Source organism: Felis catus, chromosome B4, assembly GCF_018350175.1.
Source record: "Felis catus isolate Fca126 chromosome B4, F.catus_Fca126_mat1.0, whole genome shotgun sequence".
Classification (NCBI taxonomy): domain Eukaryota; kingdom Metazoa; phylum Chordata; class Mammalia; order Carnivora; family Felidae; genus Felis; species Felis catus.
Genome location: NC_058374.1, coordinates 95,341,305 through 95,358,729, shown reverse-complemented (window position 1 = coordinate 95,358,729; position 17,425 = coordinate 95,341,305). Strand labels below are relative to the sequence as shown.

Here is a 17,425-nt window from a genome sequence, read left to right as displayed (position 1 = left end):
TGATTGCTGCTGACTCTCCTCATTGAGGACCCGTGTGTGTTAGCTGACTGAGCACTCTGTGGACTGAGCTCTGCTCTGTATTCATCGCTGAAGAAAGGGGATCTCTCTCGTGCCCTCCTTCTACCATTCTTGTGTGTTCCTTAGTTCTGTAAGTGCCCAAAATTTGTTTTGTTTTGTTTTGTTTTGTTTTGTTTTGTTTTGTTTTGTTTTGTTTTGTTTTGTTTCAGGCTTGACTTCTCCAGAGTTCTGTTATAAGTCTAGACCTCCTCTTCCATTTCACTTGAGTCCATTGTCCTTAAACCCCTCTTTTGAGAACCAGTCTTCAATTTTCTTAGCACAGTTTTCTTCCCAAGAAGTTCCTTAGTCTCTCATGTAAATAGACTTATAGTTATTTCCAGGTCATAGGTGTTCTAGTTATGTCAGATTTCCTGAATCCCCAGGTGAACACACCATTATTTCAAGCCATGGTCATTCTCATGTTACTTCTATATTTTTGGCAGCTTACGTTTCTCAATAAACATCTTTTGCAAAAAGTTTTTTAGTAATTGTGATTACATGTGAATTTTGAAAATTCCTTTTTTGATTCCAGAATCTTTGTCTGGTGCTTACAAGGTGATCTACAGACAATGTATCTGATTAAACTAGCCATTCCCATCTCCCTCATCCCTTTAAACATTGTTAACTAGTTCATTAGTAAAGACACATAATTATCTTGTGATATATTATAGGAGTTGCTATGTGTATAAAATTCATTGTAAATTATAATTTAAATAAAATGACAGTAAAGTTGACTAAGAGACAAAGCATCATTTTCCATACTAAGCAGAGTGAGTCTAGCCTTTGCTTGCCTTCTGCAGAATGTCCACATGACATAATAGGACAATTGGATTTAGAATTAGAAGGCCTGGTTAAGAGCCCTAATTTTGCCACTTATTGGTTGCCATTTAAGTTTTTTGAATTTCAGTTTCCTTATCTGTGAAATGAGGGAAAACTATCTGGCCAGCTTAATAATAAAAATATAATGAGTGGTAACGTTTATTGAATGCATACCAGGTTCCAGGCAGTGTGCTAAGCATGCTAGAAGCTTTATCTCAACCCCCACAAAGCCCTCCAAGGAGGGTACTAAAAAAAATGACCTTGAACACAAAAACCTGCACGTTGGTGTTTAGAGCAGCTTTATTTATAACTGCCCAAACTTGGAAGCAACATAGATAGCCTTCAGTCGGTGAACAGATAAAAAAAATTTCGTACCTCCAGACAATGGAATATTATTCAGTGCTAAAAAGGAGTGAAAAAAAAGCCATGAAAAGACATGGAGGGAAGTTAAATTCATATTACTGAGTGAAAGAAGCAATCTGAGATTGGCTCCTATGATTCCAACTGTATGATATTCTGGAAAAGACAAAACTATGGAGACAGTAAAAAGATCAGTGATTGCCAGGGGTTCAGGAAAAGGAAGGGGTGAATAGATGGAGCACAGAGGATTTTTAGAACAGGGAAGATACCCTATGATACTATAATGGTGGATATATATCATCATACATTTGTCCAAACCTATAGAATGTACAACACCAAAAGTGAGCACGAATGTTAACTATGAACTTTAGGTGACTATAATGTGTGTCATAATTTCATTAATTGTAACAAGTATTTCACTCTGGTGAAGGATGTTGATAATGGGGTAGACTAGCATGTGTGGGGGCAGGAGGTATATGGGAAACCTCTATACCTTTCACTCAATTTTGCTGAGAATCTAAAAAAAAAGTCTGAAAATAATACTGACCTTGATAGTGGTTAAGTAATGAGCCCAAAGTCATATAGCTATTAAGTGAAATAACTAGGCTTCATACCCAGACCATCTGACTCCAAATTGTTGCACTTAACTGGTGTGCTATCCTGAACAGGAGATAATGTTCAAGTGTATGTGAGTGGTATCAACTCTGAAATTACTGTGGCTACTTTCCCCTGAGATCTGTGGTTGAAGCTAGTCATTTCTCAAAATAAGCAACTGCATTCTCTGTAACTGCCAACTGATATCATTTCCCAGATATATATGGTGATTTTACATTTTAAAACTCTTGGAAATTAATCTAACAATGTAACGTTGTATTCAAAAACCATTACTCAGAATTATTTTAATGTGTTTGTATCCCTTTACAGATTTTAACACATTTATATAGTTATAAAGTATACATACTTTGTATTATGTATGGAAGTATACAACTTTGTATTATGCTTAGATTATGTACGTGTTTAATTCATTTATTCATTCAAAAGATATTATTGAACTTGTAATGTAAGCCAGGCATTGTCTAGTTTCTGTGAATCAACAGTAAGCAAAATTGCCAATATCCATATCTTAAATAATGCCTTCTAATACAGAGAGAATATTATAAATCAATGATGGAAAGTGCTGAAGTAGAATAAATAAATAAAGCAAGGTAAGGAGGCAGACAGTGACAGATAGGCAAAGTGATATTTTAAAATAGTCTGATTAGGGAAGACATCTCTGAAAAGGTATTGTTTGAGTAGAGACCTGCATGAAATGAGGGTATGAGCCCTGCATATATCTCAGGAAGAGTATTCCTAACAGTGAGGCAGTACATACAAAGGCCCTGAGGTCAGAGAGAGCTTGCTGTGTTTGAAGAGCAGCAAGAAGACCAGAACAGAAGGGGTAAAATGCGGGGAAGATTGGTAGAAGATGCAGGCTGGGACAGGAGTGAAGGGATGGACAGAGGAAGAGAGGATGCTGTTGGGAAGAACAAGTGGGGCCTCTGGAGGGTTTCTAGGAAAGTAGTGATACAATCTAATTTATGGCTTAAAGAAGCACCTGCGTGGCTCAGTTGGTTTAGTGCCTGACTCTTGACTTTGGCTCAGGCAATGATCTCATGCACTGTTAGACCAAGCCCTGCGTTAAGCTGAGCATGGAACCTGTGTGAGATTCTCTCTCTTCCTCTCTCTCTGCCCCTCCCTCATTCGCTTTCTGTGTGTGTGTGTGTGTGTGTGTGTGTGTCTTCTCCCCCCTTCTCAATGCATAAATAAACTTAAAAAAAATTACTCTGGCTTTGTTCAGAAAATAAACTACAGTGGGTAGAGTAGGGGCAGCGACCAGTTAGAAGGCTATTGTAGCCAAAGTGATAGATGATGGGAGTTAGGGTGGTAATGGCAGAAGTGGTGAGAAGTGGTCTACTGAATATTGTTCAAAGGTAGAACTGATTAGATTTGCCAGATGCTGTGAGTCCTGGGAGAAAGGAGGCAAAAATGATGCCTGGTTTCTAACCTGAGCACACAGAAGGTTGAAGTTGCCAATTATGGAGAGGAAGGAAATTAAAGGAAGAACAGATTTGGGGTGGAGGTTGGTAAGATAGGAATCAAGAGTTCAATGTAGACAAGATCAAGTTAGTCATTGTTTGTGCTGGTCTTAGTCTATCAATAACCAAGGTTGTGGTTGAACTGGCCCTTGCAATTCTTATTATGATTGCAAGATGCTCTTCAGTGATAACCATCAGGAAAGTTTGAAAAAATAAAGGTTTATTACTTACAGCATCTGGCAATTGCACAACACACCTGGAGCCACACAACAAGATCACGGGTAGAGAGAGAATGCAAGCATGCACCCAGGGTTCTGCTTTTGTGGGGGTTGAGGGTTTCATGGCTCACTCTTTATTGACAAATTTAAAACATATGGATGGGAAGAGAAAAGCAAGTGGCCCAAATGATCAGTTGTTGAAATCAACCAAGATCTCTAAAACAAGGGAGTTTTGGTAGGGGTAAGCAGCCTAGCTCTTTATCTGGTTGTGTGGCTAGCAGATGTGTTAATTGGAGTTTGCCATCTTCAAAGTGGATGCCTTTTTTGAACTGGACGCCTCTTTGATGTGGATGCATCAGCAATCAGCTTAAGTCAGGCACCTGCATTGCAAAAAAGAAAAAACAATAACTGTCAGAGCTTATGTTACCGTCATCCAGGTGGATATGTCAAGTATCCAATGGATATACAAGTGTTGAGTTCTGAGAATGAAGTCCTGGTTAATTTGAGACTGTAATTTAGGAAAAAAAAGTAAGAGATGAAGAATTGGGCACATGACCATTCAACGTAGAAAGGTCAGGAAGATTTGAAAAGAAGTGACTGGTGAATGAGAAACAAAACCAAGGTGTGGTCTCCTGGAAGCCTGGTAAGAAAAACGTATCATAGAAGGGATCCTCTATGTCAAAGGCTCCTGGCAGATCGAGCAACATGAAGACTGAGCCTTGGCCACTGGATGTAGCCATGATGGTTTAGTATAACCTGATACAGGGAGAATGGCAGGTCAAATTGAGGAATTGGAAACAACAAATACAGACAATTCTTGGGACCTTTGTTTGAAAGGAGGGTAAGGAAAAGGGATGAAGGCCAACAAGGAGATCTTTTGGTTTGTTTGGCTTTTGTTTTAACATTAGAAGTATTACAGCACATTTGTAAGCAGATTGGAAAGACCCAGCAGTGGGATACCTGGAAGGCTCAATCGGTTAACCTTCTGGCTTCGGTTCAGGTCATGATATTCATGGTTCCTGGGTTTGAGCCAGCATGGGGGTCTTTTCTGTCAGCGCAGAGCCAGCTTGGGAACCTCTGTCTCCCACTCTCTCTGCCCCTCCCCTGCACACATGCATGCACTCTCTCTTAAAAATAAACATCAAAAAAAAGAAGAAGAAGAAAGAAAGAAAGAAAGAAAGAAAGAAAGAAAGAAAGAAAGAAAGAAAGAAAGACCCAGTAGAGAAGGTCAACTAATGATGCAGGAAAGGGAGAGACAATTACACAATTAACCTCCCACTGATGCACCATAATGAACTTACCCTTTTTGCAATGATGTTCATTTAAGTTGCTTCTGATTTTTTTCTATAATGCTGCAAAGAAAATCTTTGTGTCCATTTATTTTTATTCATTGAAATCACTTCCTTAAGATAAATATGCATGTGAGGGATTAGTGGATCAAAGATCATGAACATTTTTAAGACTCTTCACAGTGCCCTATTTCTTTAAAAAATCAATTTACCGTGCCACCAGTAATATATAAATGATTTTTTTTGCAACCTTGCTAGTTATGCCATATATCTTGAGCCCATAATTCCTGGAATCCCTATAGTGTCTCAATTGCCCTTATTCTAACAGACTGATAGTTCCTTAAAGACAGAGATCATGTCTTAATTATCTTTATTTCCTTCTGTTTTTCAGACCAAATATTTCATTACTAATAATAATTACAACAATCATTTATCTGAAATCCCTCTGTGTTAAATCATAATGATGTGCATATGGTGAAGTGGAAAAAAAATCGCCAATTATGGAATCAAACCAACCTGTATTTGAATACCAGATTCATTAGGTGGGCTTTGCTTAAATCACTTTAAATTCCCCATTGGTAAAAAGACTAATAATAATCCCTGCTTTCTAAATTGTGATGAGAGTTGAAATATCTGTAAATTCCCTAGCACAGAGTAAGTATATTTTAGAGGAAATAGTGGAACTTCTAGAAAAACTTTTTCGTGAAAATACCTTGTGAACATATCGTTTTTTAAAGACAGAAGGAAAAGAAAATCCTTCATGCAATACACCTTGTCTATAGTCCACAAATTTCTCATCTTATAGTTTTGTTAATTACCATTAAAAAAATCCCCGTGAATTTCAATTCTAGTAAACTGTCGAAACAGCAAGCACCTGGGGTATCTCTTGGGAGTGCACGGGCTGCTACAGCAGGCCTGGGATCAGCACTGTCTCTAGAAATAGTACCAGGCAGTTACCTCCAGGTGACTAAATGAGGCTTCATCTCAGCACACAAGCTTAGAAAGCTTTATGATTAGTCCAGCTTGCTATGATGAGGAAATAACACAAAGAGCACAAATGGAAATCAAACTCATCACAACATCCAGTCAATTTCCAAACAGGTAAGAGAATCTTTCGTGACATTAACAGTGCGAGGTTAGGAGGGTAAATACTGAGATTTATGTCTGTATCTGTTTGGGTGGCTGTATATGAGTGAGTCAGCAGAGAATCTTTGTGATATCTAGGGAAATATCTTTAGCCTCAAAGTTGGAAATTGAAATACAATCAATGCAATTATTCAGCATCTCTAAATAAAGATCCTACCGCAATCATAAGAAGTTTCTCGTAAAATGTGTATCCATCCTAAAGAGAATGGAGTTACAAATACATCCACTTGGACAGAACTGAAAAATACGTAAAAGATACTGAGTGGAGCGGATATTTTCTTATGTAGTTCCCACACTGACATTGCGGAAAAGATGACCTAGCTTGCATTTACAATCTAGAAAGGGAAACGTTAAATGGACTAAGTCACTAAATCTAGATGTTTTTTTTATCATAACTGCATCTTGGGGGCCCTGCCTTTGCAAGCTGACTTCACTAAAAGACTAGTCAGATCTTCCATTGTAATCGGATGTGGGGGACCAAGGAATGAAAGTTAGTGACATGAGACATCCCTGGTCTAATTCCCAACCAGGGACCTCAGCTTTGTTGTTTTCCACCAGTAAACCAAGAACTGTCTGCCCTCATAAGAATTATGGCTCTCATTAAAAATTATGTATGAATTCATTAGTTAATCTGCACAGTGCTATCCTCAGGTGAAAAACCTCACAAAATATTTAGTTCACTTAAGTTTATTTCAAAAAATATGTATTGAGTTTAGAATTTAGTTTGAGTGTTTAAAAATAATATAGTGGTTCTGGTGTTGGTACAAAGTTATGGATAATTCTGATTTTATCTGCGGTCTGTGATGATGAATAACCATGTCAAAAAATACTGCATCTGGAGTTTCAACTCATCTTAATAATAAAATTGGTGTAACTTCCTGTCTGATTCAATATTGCAGAAAACAGTCATCAAGATGGCCCAAATATATCATTTGATTCAAGTCAATCTCTATTTGCCATGAAATATAGAGTTGTCAGATTTTTTCTTTCTTCTTTCTTTTTTTTTTTTTTTTTTTTTAGTATGTCTCCTGTGTGAAACTTGAGTAGATAATGATCCCAAGTGATTGCTTGACATTAATTTCAAAACAGGATTTTGGGTTTAGAAGCAAGATTTTAGACTAAAAAGAAACAAAAGTTGTTAGTGATTTTCTTTTAATGTCTAGTGCATAGATACTTTTTAATGTGAGGAAGACTAATGTGTTTACAGTCTGTCATTTGATAGAATTTAAAGTCTTAAAGAAGATGTGACTTCTTAGTTTTATATACCAAAGCATCTTCCCTGACAGTTTCCACAATCTTAAATTTATTTTTTTAATTGCTAGAGTGAATTACTCAGATGACGATTGATGCTGGGCTGTGTTGTATGAAATTAGACATTTCTAAATTTACCTGTAACAGGAGAAATAAGTTAAATATAGCCTCCATTGTTTTTCTTATCAATCCATGCACTTGTATTTAACAATTTAATAATTAGACCAGATATAACAATCCTAATAAGTACCGTGGCCCCAATCATGTTAAAAGAAAAAAGACAAGAGTATTACAGAAAATACTGGAAGAGATAACATGAAATTGGCTGGGTCATGCTATGCATTACAGTTATGCTGCAGACTACATCACTTAGAGTCTTTCTTTTCTAGAAATGAGATGGTTCTCAAGGTGTTAATAACTAAAATAACACATTGTGGAAAATTATACACTTACTATTATTTTGCCATCTCATTCTGCAGATGAAAAAACACATAAGAACATTGACTAAATCTTATCCCATGTTCTGTCTTTATTCATTTTTACTTATGCAGAAAATTTGTTAATTCCCACTGTGACAGAAATATCAAGATTACTGAGAATAAAAGTTGAAAGGACACTAGATCGTAGAGTTCTTACTTGCATCTCAAAAACACATGCCAATAAACCTCATTTCACATTAGCATGTTTCTTGGAGAATTATGTAGTTCACCAGAAGAGCAAAAAACAGAATCCTATTACAGTCATTGACGTAGAACATAAACTACTTCGTGGAGGGAATGGAAATAAAAGAAAATTTATAACATCCTTCCATGGACGTTAGCCTCCAAACCACCCTTGCGATCAGACTGACTCTTCACAGTCCGTGTGGTGTCCCTGATGGTTCACAGCTCAAGCGTTTGCATAGGAAAATTGACAGTCCTGAAAGAATAGATTTCTGTTGATTGAATGTAAGCACATATAAATCAAAAGGACCCACCTCTCTATTTTACCCACATTGGGAATAAAGCACCCAGTGTCCTGTGAGGATTGCTAATTTCTTCCTTTTTTGAAGTAACATTTATATATTTGATGGTTTTGGAAAATATCAGTTTCTGACTAGCAAACAACAGCTTGGAGAGTTTAAGGATTATTACTTTGCCCTTGGATATGTATTTCCAAGCATCCCTAACTGCCACTTAGAAGTTAGTTTGGTCTCAGTTCTTTCTTTTTTTTTTTAATTTTTTTTTTAACGTTTATTCATTTTTGAGACAGAGACAGAGCATGAACGGGGGAGGGTCACAGAGAGAGGGAGACACAGAATCTGAAACAGGCTCCAGGCTCTGAGCTGTCAGCACAGAGCCCGACTTGGGGCTCGAACCCACGGACCGTGAGATCATGACCTGAGCCGAAGTCGGACGCTTAACCGACCGAGCCACCCAGGCGCCCCTGGTCTCAGTTCTTAATGGAAACAGTGGTCCGATGTCTCCTCTGTCCTTTCACAAAAGCTGCATGAGTGTCGCGGTCATGGCTGTGATGATTACACTTTTGTCATCTTGACGGGGCTGGGTGTAGAAACCTGAATTTGTCTGACCTGGTTTTCCAGGCAACATTTGCCTGATTATTGGGCTTTTGTCCAAACAGGGTTTCTGCCTGGCCCCGATTCCAACCATTTTCAACTCCAGCTTTTGGCTGCTGTGTTCTGCCTCCAGCGTGAGAAATGGTGAAGGAAGTGGGGGGAGGACTGGGGTGGAAGTAATGTGGGGGCGGGGTGGGGGGAATGAAAGAGAACACAGGAATAAGAATAATGGAGAAGTAACATTCAGTACAAGATAGAAAACATAATCCGGGGAGATGAATGGAGAAATTTCTGTCGGCTTGGACATATAATAATGAGACTTGAAAACTCTGTTGAAAGCAAGTAACTTGCTATTATGTTTGTTTACTGTACCCAGGGTAATATCTATTTGTGGTTAAATCATGATTTTTCTCCTGTCTCTAAAGAACTTTGTATTAAACCTCTATTTCCTTCTATTTCATCCACAGATGTTTGTAACTTTTATAAAAATATTTTTATAAGTTATAAATAGACACAATTTCACAAGGTATGGGAATGGCAGTATCATAAAAGTATAGTGTTATTTTATAACATATGGAAGCTTTATCTCCTCCAGTGAATTTGTACATGGGAAAGTCAAGACTTGTACCAGTTCATGATTTTAAGAATATGTTACTGTAAGGATGGGGGTTTACTCCAAATCATATAGAATCTAAAATTTTCAGAACAGTATATAAAAGTTTCTACTTAATTGCTAAATTTTAGAGGTCTTCAAAGGCAAAAGAGAGGCTTTTTTATAAGAATGTTACTAGGGGATGTGAAAGGGAACACTAATTAAGAGGTAATATTAAAATAGAGTAGAGAGATTAATGAAATGAAGAAAAAACTAGGTTATAAAAAGCTTTTTAAATGAGTAGGACAAAGGCTTCTAATCCAAATCACTTAATTTGATTGTTTAATATTATTATTTAATTTTTAGTAGAGAGAAAAAAGAAAAGGATGATGAATATAAATTCTATATCTATAAATATATAATTTAATTTAATGCAATATCTATAAAGAGCCTTCTGTATGGTTTGGGATTTGGGTTGACCATTCACATAACCATGGTTTGCAAGGGTAAAGTAGGGAGGAAGTGGAAGCAGAGATTCTGAAATAAAAAAATCCATCTTAAAATGTGCCATTTTAACTTTAAACCTCCAATACATATTCTCTCCAAACATTATGTCACTTTAGAAAAATCAAACTGTTTTGACCACTGCTTTTTCCTCTGACCTAAATTTCCTGACTGACTTTGGCTACAGCTCCATGATAACTGAAACAATCAGTAAATGCAAACACTGCAAACACTGGAAATCCAATCAGGCCACTTCTTCATGTGTTGATGTTATTACTGTTCCAGGAAATAAATAAAGAGCCTTCATTTAATCAACAAAGTTGCTACTCAATTTCTCCTTGCCCTGAATATCCATAGAAGAAGGTCATTTAGTTAATGGTTCTTAACATTGATATATAGTAAATTCATATCTGTTTGTTTGTTTGTTTGTTTGTTTGTTTTTGAGAGACAGAGCATGAGCGAGGGAGGGACAGAGAGAGAGACATACACACAGAATCTGAAGCAGGCTTCAGGCTCTAAGCTGCCAGCACAGAGCCTGACGCAAGGCTGGAACCCACAAACCAGGAGATCATGACCTAAGCTGGAGTCGGACAAGCAACCGACTGAGCCACCCAGGAGCCCCTAGTAAATTCGTATCTTTAAGCCAAGTTTATGGAGCACCTTTTAGCTGTCAGTTTTAGCTGGTTTTTATCTAATAACTAATGTGATCCTCAAAAGCCCCATGAAGGGGCACAGTTATCGTCCCCATTTGGCAGATGATGAAACTGAAACTCAGAGAGAAGTAATAATTTGACCAAGGCCCAGGATTAAATCCAAGTCTGTCTATTCCCTAACCATGCTCTGACCTATTATATTTTAGCGTGGCAAGGTTTTTTTTTATTTGGTATTTACTCACCTACCTGAAACTTCCAAACACACAAACACAATCATTTGAGGTTGTGTTCAGTCTTCCTAGTAATTAGAAAACAGAGTAGGCCAAAACTTTTAAATGTGTGAGCTCCTAATTCAAGAACCTCCTAAGTATTTCCCTTTCCCACAAGGTCTTACCTTTCTAAACAAGAAACATGGAGACCTTTTCTCAGTCACTACCAGTACTCATTCAGCTCCTTCATGAATCTTTTAACCGATTAGCTCATCAATTGATTTTAGCTGCCTGTAACTACAACAGAGCAAGGATGTGAGAAACTCACGAAACTGACATCGCAATTGTCTTCCAAATGTCTCAGAACACTACTCTGACCTAAACTCTAGTATCCTCATTTCATGTGTAAAAGGGGTAGCTCATCACAGTGCAGGATCTTAAGAAGCAAGACTAAGTCATCTGACATGTTATTGTTATGGCATAAAGGTCCATATGGTCCATATGGTCCATAAGACCATAAGGTCTTAACTATATGGAGCAAAAGATTTTTCTATTTACCATTCCATCTTTCTCCTTTTGTTCTCAACATAAACTGGTCCTGGTGTTCTGCTGGTTTCTTCATTGTATTCTCACTCCTTAACCCCCTAAAATCTCAATATACACCAATAACATGCTGATTTTAGCTTATGAGTTATCAACTTTTACTAACCCTTAATAACTCATTAAATGACCCTTAGGGATAAATAAAAATCTATAGAATTGTACATCATGCACCCATATTTCTACACAGTGACCCTATACTTTTAAATGGGTTCCAACGAAGACTCATTTGGCCTCCCAGTGCACCGGACCACATTTTGAGAACCCTACCTGAAATCCACCAGTTATGCTTCATCAACAAATCCAACAGCCATTTATTGGTCCACATTTTTCTTAATCTCCAGCCGCATCTGGTAGTGTTGGCAAACCTCTTTTAGGAACTCTTCTCCTGACTTCCATAATACCATATTCCTGATTTTCCTCTGATCTTTCTCTCTCTGGCGATATCCATGCTGAAATCAACACCAACCAACAAGAAAACTTTTAGAGGCTTTTTGCCTTTTTCTAGATACTGGGGGTGGGTAATGTCTGACCTTGTAGTGCTAGTGTTGGTGTTAGGAGGCCTAGAAATAGCATCCTTCTCCTTCCCACCTAAGATAGAGGAAGCAGCCTGTGGAGATAAAAATGTAGCTTTATTCTTGATAGATCTGCTGGAGATATGACTTAGGAGCATGATAACAATATACTTCTATGACTGCCTCTCCATCGTGGGCAAATTTACTAACTAGTCACAGCAATATCAGCCAACTGTGGTTTCCCCTAAAGGGACAGAGCTTTTACAACTTACTTTACCACTTACTAAGAGAAGACCAGATGATATGCTCTTTACAGACAAGCAGACCGCAAAAGGAAAGCACAGAGCCCACATGCCCCAGTATCTCATTCCAAATGTACCAATTATGCAAGTCATTTCCCCTCTGCTGGGGAGACCAAGGAGGAGAAGAATTAAGGAATATTACTGTATTTGGACTGCAACCACACAGAATAAAACATCAGCGTTGGGGAATAAGTGTTTCCTCCTAACATCACGGAAGGAAGAAAGCTATAGAAAAATGATAGTTACAGTATCACATTAAAATGGATAAATATTTGTATGATACATCTGGGTATATCTAATACATACACATGTATATTACATTATATTGTATTGCCTGCCTATGTATCAGAAAAAAGCTAACACTAAAAACAGCACAATTTTTATTTAAGGGTAATGGGATAAAGTGTTAAGAATAATATTTACTTCTTTTACTAATTCTTGTGTTGTCTAAACCTGCTATCATGACTATATTTAATTCTTATCGTTAGAAAGATAAACTTTAAAACTCTCAAATTAGCCACAAGAGATAGACACTAACACTGATTTTTGAATTCCATTTACAACCAATATGGCACACAACTCAGAAAAAATTACATTGACTTTGCCTATGAGAAGCAAGCTTTAGAAAGTTTTAAGATGAGGGGTATCTGGGTGCCTCAGTCGATTAAGTGTCCAATGTCAGCTCAGTAGGTGATCTCACAGTGGGTAAGTTTGAGCCCTGCATCATGTTCTCTGCTGACATGCAGAGCCCCCTTCAGATCCTCTGTCCTCCTCTCTCTCTCTGCCCCTCCCTGCTCACTCCCTCCCTCTCTCTCTCTCTCTCAAAAACATTTTTTTTAAAAAATTCTTAAAAAAATAAAGTTGATAAGATGAAATGAACTTATTTTTTCTGAATGGTGGAAAAGTCAAACAGAGACATATTAATTACAAATCAAATATAAGTTGTGTTAAATCAATTCTGTGTGTTTTTGAATGATTAGGCATTTCAGATGAACTACTTAACCAGATATAACGCCTCAAAAGTAGTGCCCCGGTTTTGTAACCTACCATGGAATCCAGATTCTTCCAATTAGTAACAACACCATGTTGATTATGATGATTCATGTATTCTTTCATTCCACAAAGATTTTTTTTTTAATACTGACTATGTGCCAGGTACTGTTCCAGGTCCTAGGGATATAGCACAGAGCCAGACTGACAAGGTCCCACACCAGTGGGGCTCACATTTTAGTAAGGGAAGAAATAAAAGAAACAAGAAACTGTCAGGTAGTGGTAAGCACCGTGAGGAGAAGACAACACAGTGATGTGATAGGTGGTGGCCAGGGAAGGTCTCTCTGAGCAAAGTGGCATTTAAACTGAAAGCTGCCTGACTGGAGAGGGCCACCATACAGTGATACTGAACAACTCTTCAGGGGGCAAGAAGATGCCAATGCCATGAGGTAAAAATGAGGGAGGCTTGTCTGAGAAATGGCTTGAGGGAAGGCTATGAGGCTCAGAAGAAACAGGAGCCAGTAAGGCCTTGGAGGCCCTAATTGAATTTAACCCTAAAAGTGATAGAAAGCCAGGAGCATTTTAAGAGAGAAACAGAAGCTGAACTCAGGAAAAAAATAGACTTAAAAATAGATACAAAAGTCAGAGAAACTATAAACAAAAGTTTTCTGTCACTTCTTGTCTAAAACTGTGAAGAGAGAACATATCTTGTCTAGAGCATCACAAAGAGCAAGCCAGCAGAACTCAGAAGATACAAGAAGATAACAATAAAACACATATTACAGAAATCAAAACCACATTAGAAACAAAAAGGATAGAACAGATTCTGCTGAAAGCATATGCCTGAGAAAATTTCAATTGAATAAAGACATACAAGTGGTAAGAGAAAGTAAGTACACAAAATAAAGTAGTTAGAAAGACAAAAAAATTTATATAATTGCACAATTTGTGTCCTTGAGGATGAACTAAAAAATTATGTCAAAGAAAAATCATTCAAATGTATAATAGGAGAAAATATTTCTGAAATAAAGAATCTGGAATCTGTAGACTTCAAGGGCATGGCTGGCTGCAGGAACTATCAACCCAAGGAAATACCCTGATGGAAATTTTTAACTTGAAAGATGACGACCCCTGTGAGATTTCAGACGGAAACAGTAGAGCAGTTTATCTACAAGACAGGCTAGCCTCAAGCCAAGGTATTTTTCATGGCAACTTTCAATACCAGAAGGTGTTGGAATAATAGCAGAGTTCAAAGGCAAAAAATAAAAATAAAGCTTGAATCAAGAATTTAATATCCAGCCAACTTGTCACTGTTACAAACACCACATACATTCTCAAACATGATGCCTCAGGAAATATAGCACTCATGAACCCTGCTTGAAAGAAGCTATTTGATAATGAAATCCGGTTAAATAAGAGATATAGCAAACTAAAGAACTCAGGAATAGTGGCACTCCTATTTAAAAAGGCTGATCATGACCACTGAATCCATTTGAATATTTAACTAACACTATATAACTTTAAAAATTATAATTACAAAACATATTCATCAGTGTAAATAATGCTAACACAACCCAGTATCCGAGTGACTTAATACAATAAAAGTTTATGCTTAATTCATGTCGTTGTTTAATCAGGGGTGTTGGGCAGGGCCTCTGTGTCATACAGTGTTTTGGGGTGCCTTTGTGTGGCTCCACCATTTTCACAGTCTGAGAGTCACCCTGGAACCATCCAGCTTGTAGACAGAAGAGAGAAAGATAGAGAAGGCACCCTCATTCTTAACTGCCTCATACTGAAAATATCACCTCACTTTCAGTTATAATAATTGGTGAGAACTATCACATGGCTTCACCTAGTTGTAAATGGGCTGAGTTTCCAGGAGGAGGCAACAGGCTGGATGAGTAGTCTCTATTACACAGAATATAATGTAAATATGTAAAACATAACAATATAAAAATAATAATATAATTATAAAAACTGGGAGATGATCATGAGAATTGGTGGGAAGAGATGTACATTTTCTTTGTTTTTCATAGCAGGAAGTTAATAAATACTTTCTAAAGTCTATAAATCAAGAAATAAAAGTTTAAATATATTGGCATATATTATTTAATACTATCAATATAGACACTGGAAGAAAAAAAATACAGAACAACAACAACAAACCAGACCACAATGCAAAAGATAGAAAATTAAGGAAAAATAAAAACAGATTTAAAAAGATAACATAAAATAATACAACACATCTAGGTCTGTTAAAATAATGAAAGTGAATGGGATAAACTAGCCTATTAAAGTAAGACATTATTAGATAAGAATCTAAACATGATATTTGATTACAGTATATATTATAAGTATAGAAATATATCCCAGATATATTAATAAGTGAAAAAAGCAAATTGTGGAATGGTATGTGTTGTTTATTTGTACTTAACAGTGATAAACATGATATATAATATATACATGTTATTTTTATATAATATATGTATAGAAAATATTTGAATGATACACAGGAAGCAGTGTTATTTCTGGATATTGAAAGGACAAGCATGTTTTCACTTTTTACTATGTATCTTTCTGTACCTTGATTTTTTTTAATAATAAGTATGAAGTTTTTATTATAAAAACTTAAACAAAATATAACTAAAGTCCAACATGGAATACTCTTGGAGAACTGAGAGATGCAAACAAAAGGAGGAGGAAGGCAAGGTTGTGGAAGGCTGACAGAATGGTCTTTGAGCTGAGTCTCCAGGGAGAATGAAGCCCAGCCAGTGATTCAGATATACACTGACACAATGCAAAAGGGTATGGCCTGTTTAATACACCTTACATAGAGCTGGAGGGTAAAGTGCATGATGGGAAGGACTGGGAGGTAACACTGGAAGGACAGGGAGATTGCAGTGAACCAAGGAGTTAGAGCCTCTCATTAGAAAATGAGATTTCCTGGGGCACCTGCGTGGCTTAGTTGGTTAAGCATCTGACTTCCGCTCAGGTCATGATCTCACTGTCAGCTGTGCCAACAGCTCAGTGCCTGGAGACTGCTTCACGTTCTGTGTCTCCCTCTCTCTCTCTCTGTCCCTTCCCTGCTTGTGCTCTGTCTCTCTCTGTTTCTCTCTGTCTCTCTCTCTCTCTCTCAAAAATAAATGAACATCCAAAAAAAATTTTTAAAGAAGGAAGAAATAAAGTTAGATTTCCTTAAAGTATTTTAAGCAGTGATTCCATTGGGCTAGCATTCTGCACAGATCACTATGATGTCCATATAGGGAATGAATTAGAAGCCAAAGAAGATTGGCAACCCGTGAAGATTCTATTCAAACAGTCCAGATGGCCATGGTAGTCGTCTGACCCAAGATGGTAGAAATGTTAGATGAAAATGGATTCAACCTTCAACAGATATTTAAAAGGTGGAATAAATAGAACTTGATAATTAATCGGATGGTGGGATGAAGAATGAGGGAAAAAAATCAAGTCAATTGACTCCCAAATATGAGACTTCATCCCATTATATGGGATACAGAAATAGGTGTAAATTTGGTCACAGAGGGGGAGAGGAAAAAAGGTAAGTAAGTTCAGTTGGTGATATTGAGTTTGAAGTGTAAGAAGTAGGACATTCATGTAGAAGGAAGCAGGTATAAAATTCTGAGAAAGGTGGGAATGTAAAATATGAAAATAAAAATAAAATAATGTTGGGGCATCTGGGAGACTTAGTCAGTTAAGCCTCTGTCTTTGACTCAGGTCATGATCTCATGGTTCGTGAGTTTGAGCCCCACATTGGGCTCTCTGCTGCCAGCATGGAGCCCACTTCGGATCCATGTCCCCCTCTCTCTCTCTGCCCCTCCCCCGCTCACACCCTTGCTTCTCTGTCAAAACTAAACATTTAAAAATAATAATAAAATAAAATACTGTCTAAAAATAGCAGAGGACAACACAGAATTGTAAAAAGGGACATGGCAATTGTATAAAATGCTTCTGATAGGTCAGGGTCTTCTCCTTGGTTCAAAGACATAAACAGGGAAACTTTTGTTTTTATTCCGGGAATTCACTTGACAATCTAACCTCTGGACAAAATGGGACGCTCCTTGTTAATAATGTGGAGTTAGACGTCCCAGGTAGCAATGGGCACACAAAGTTAGAAAGACATAGGGCAGATTCCTCTTGACAGGCTTGGTCCTGAGGAAGCTGGGTTCCTCTGTGGCTGTTGGGAACGGAGACTTTGAGGGGCTTTGAGGCCATCTCTCTAGGAAGAGAGTTGACCATTTGGCCTTCCTCCTCCTAATGGGGCCACTGGGT

General features: G+C 37.4%; 1 protein-coding gene across 4 annotated transcripts in view; it reads left to right on the top strand.

The window, feature by feature from the left end:
- PTPRR (protein tyrosine phosphatase receptor type R) overlaps window positions 1–17,425 on the top strand; it is a 243,328-nt gene that overhangs the window by 104,506 nt on the left and 121,397 nt on the right. Inside the window, exon 1 of one of the 4 annotated variants that reach the window (XM_045062070.1) lies at window positions 127–148. The exons of 2 other annotated variants lie outside the window; for them this stretch is intronic. The gene's annotated coding sequence lies outside the window, so the exon portion shown is untranslated. Of the gene's footprint in view, window positions 1–126; window positions 149–5,759; window positions 5,920–17,425 lie in introns of those variants that run through there. One more of the 4 variants, XM_011284123.4, reaches the window with a different exon arrangement.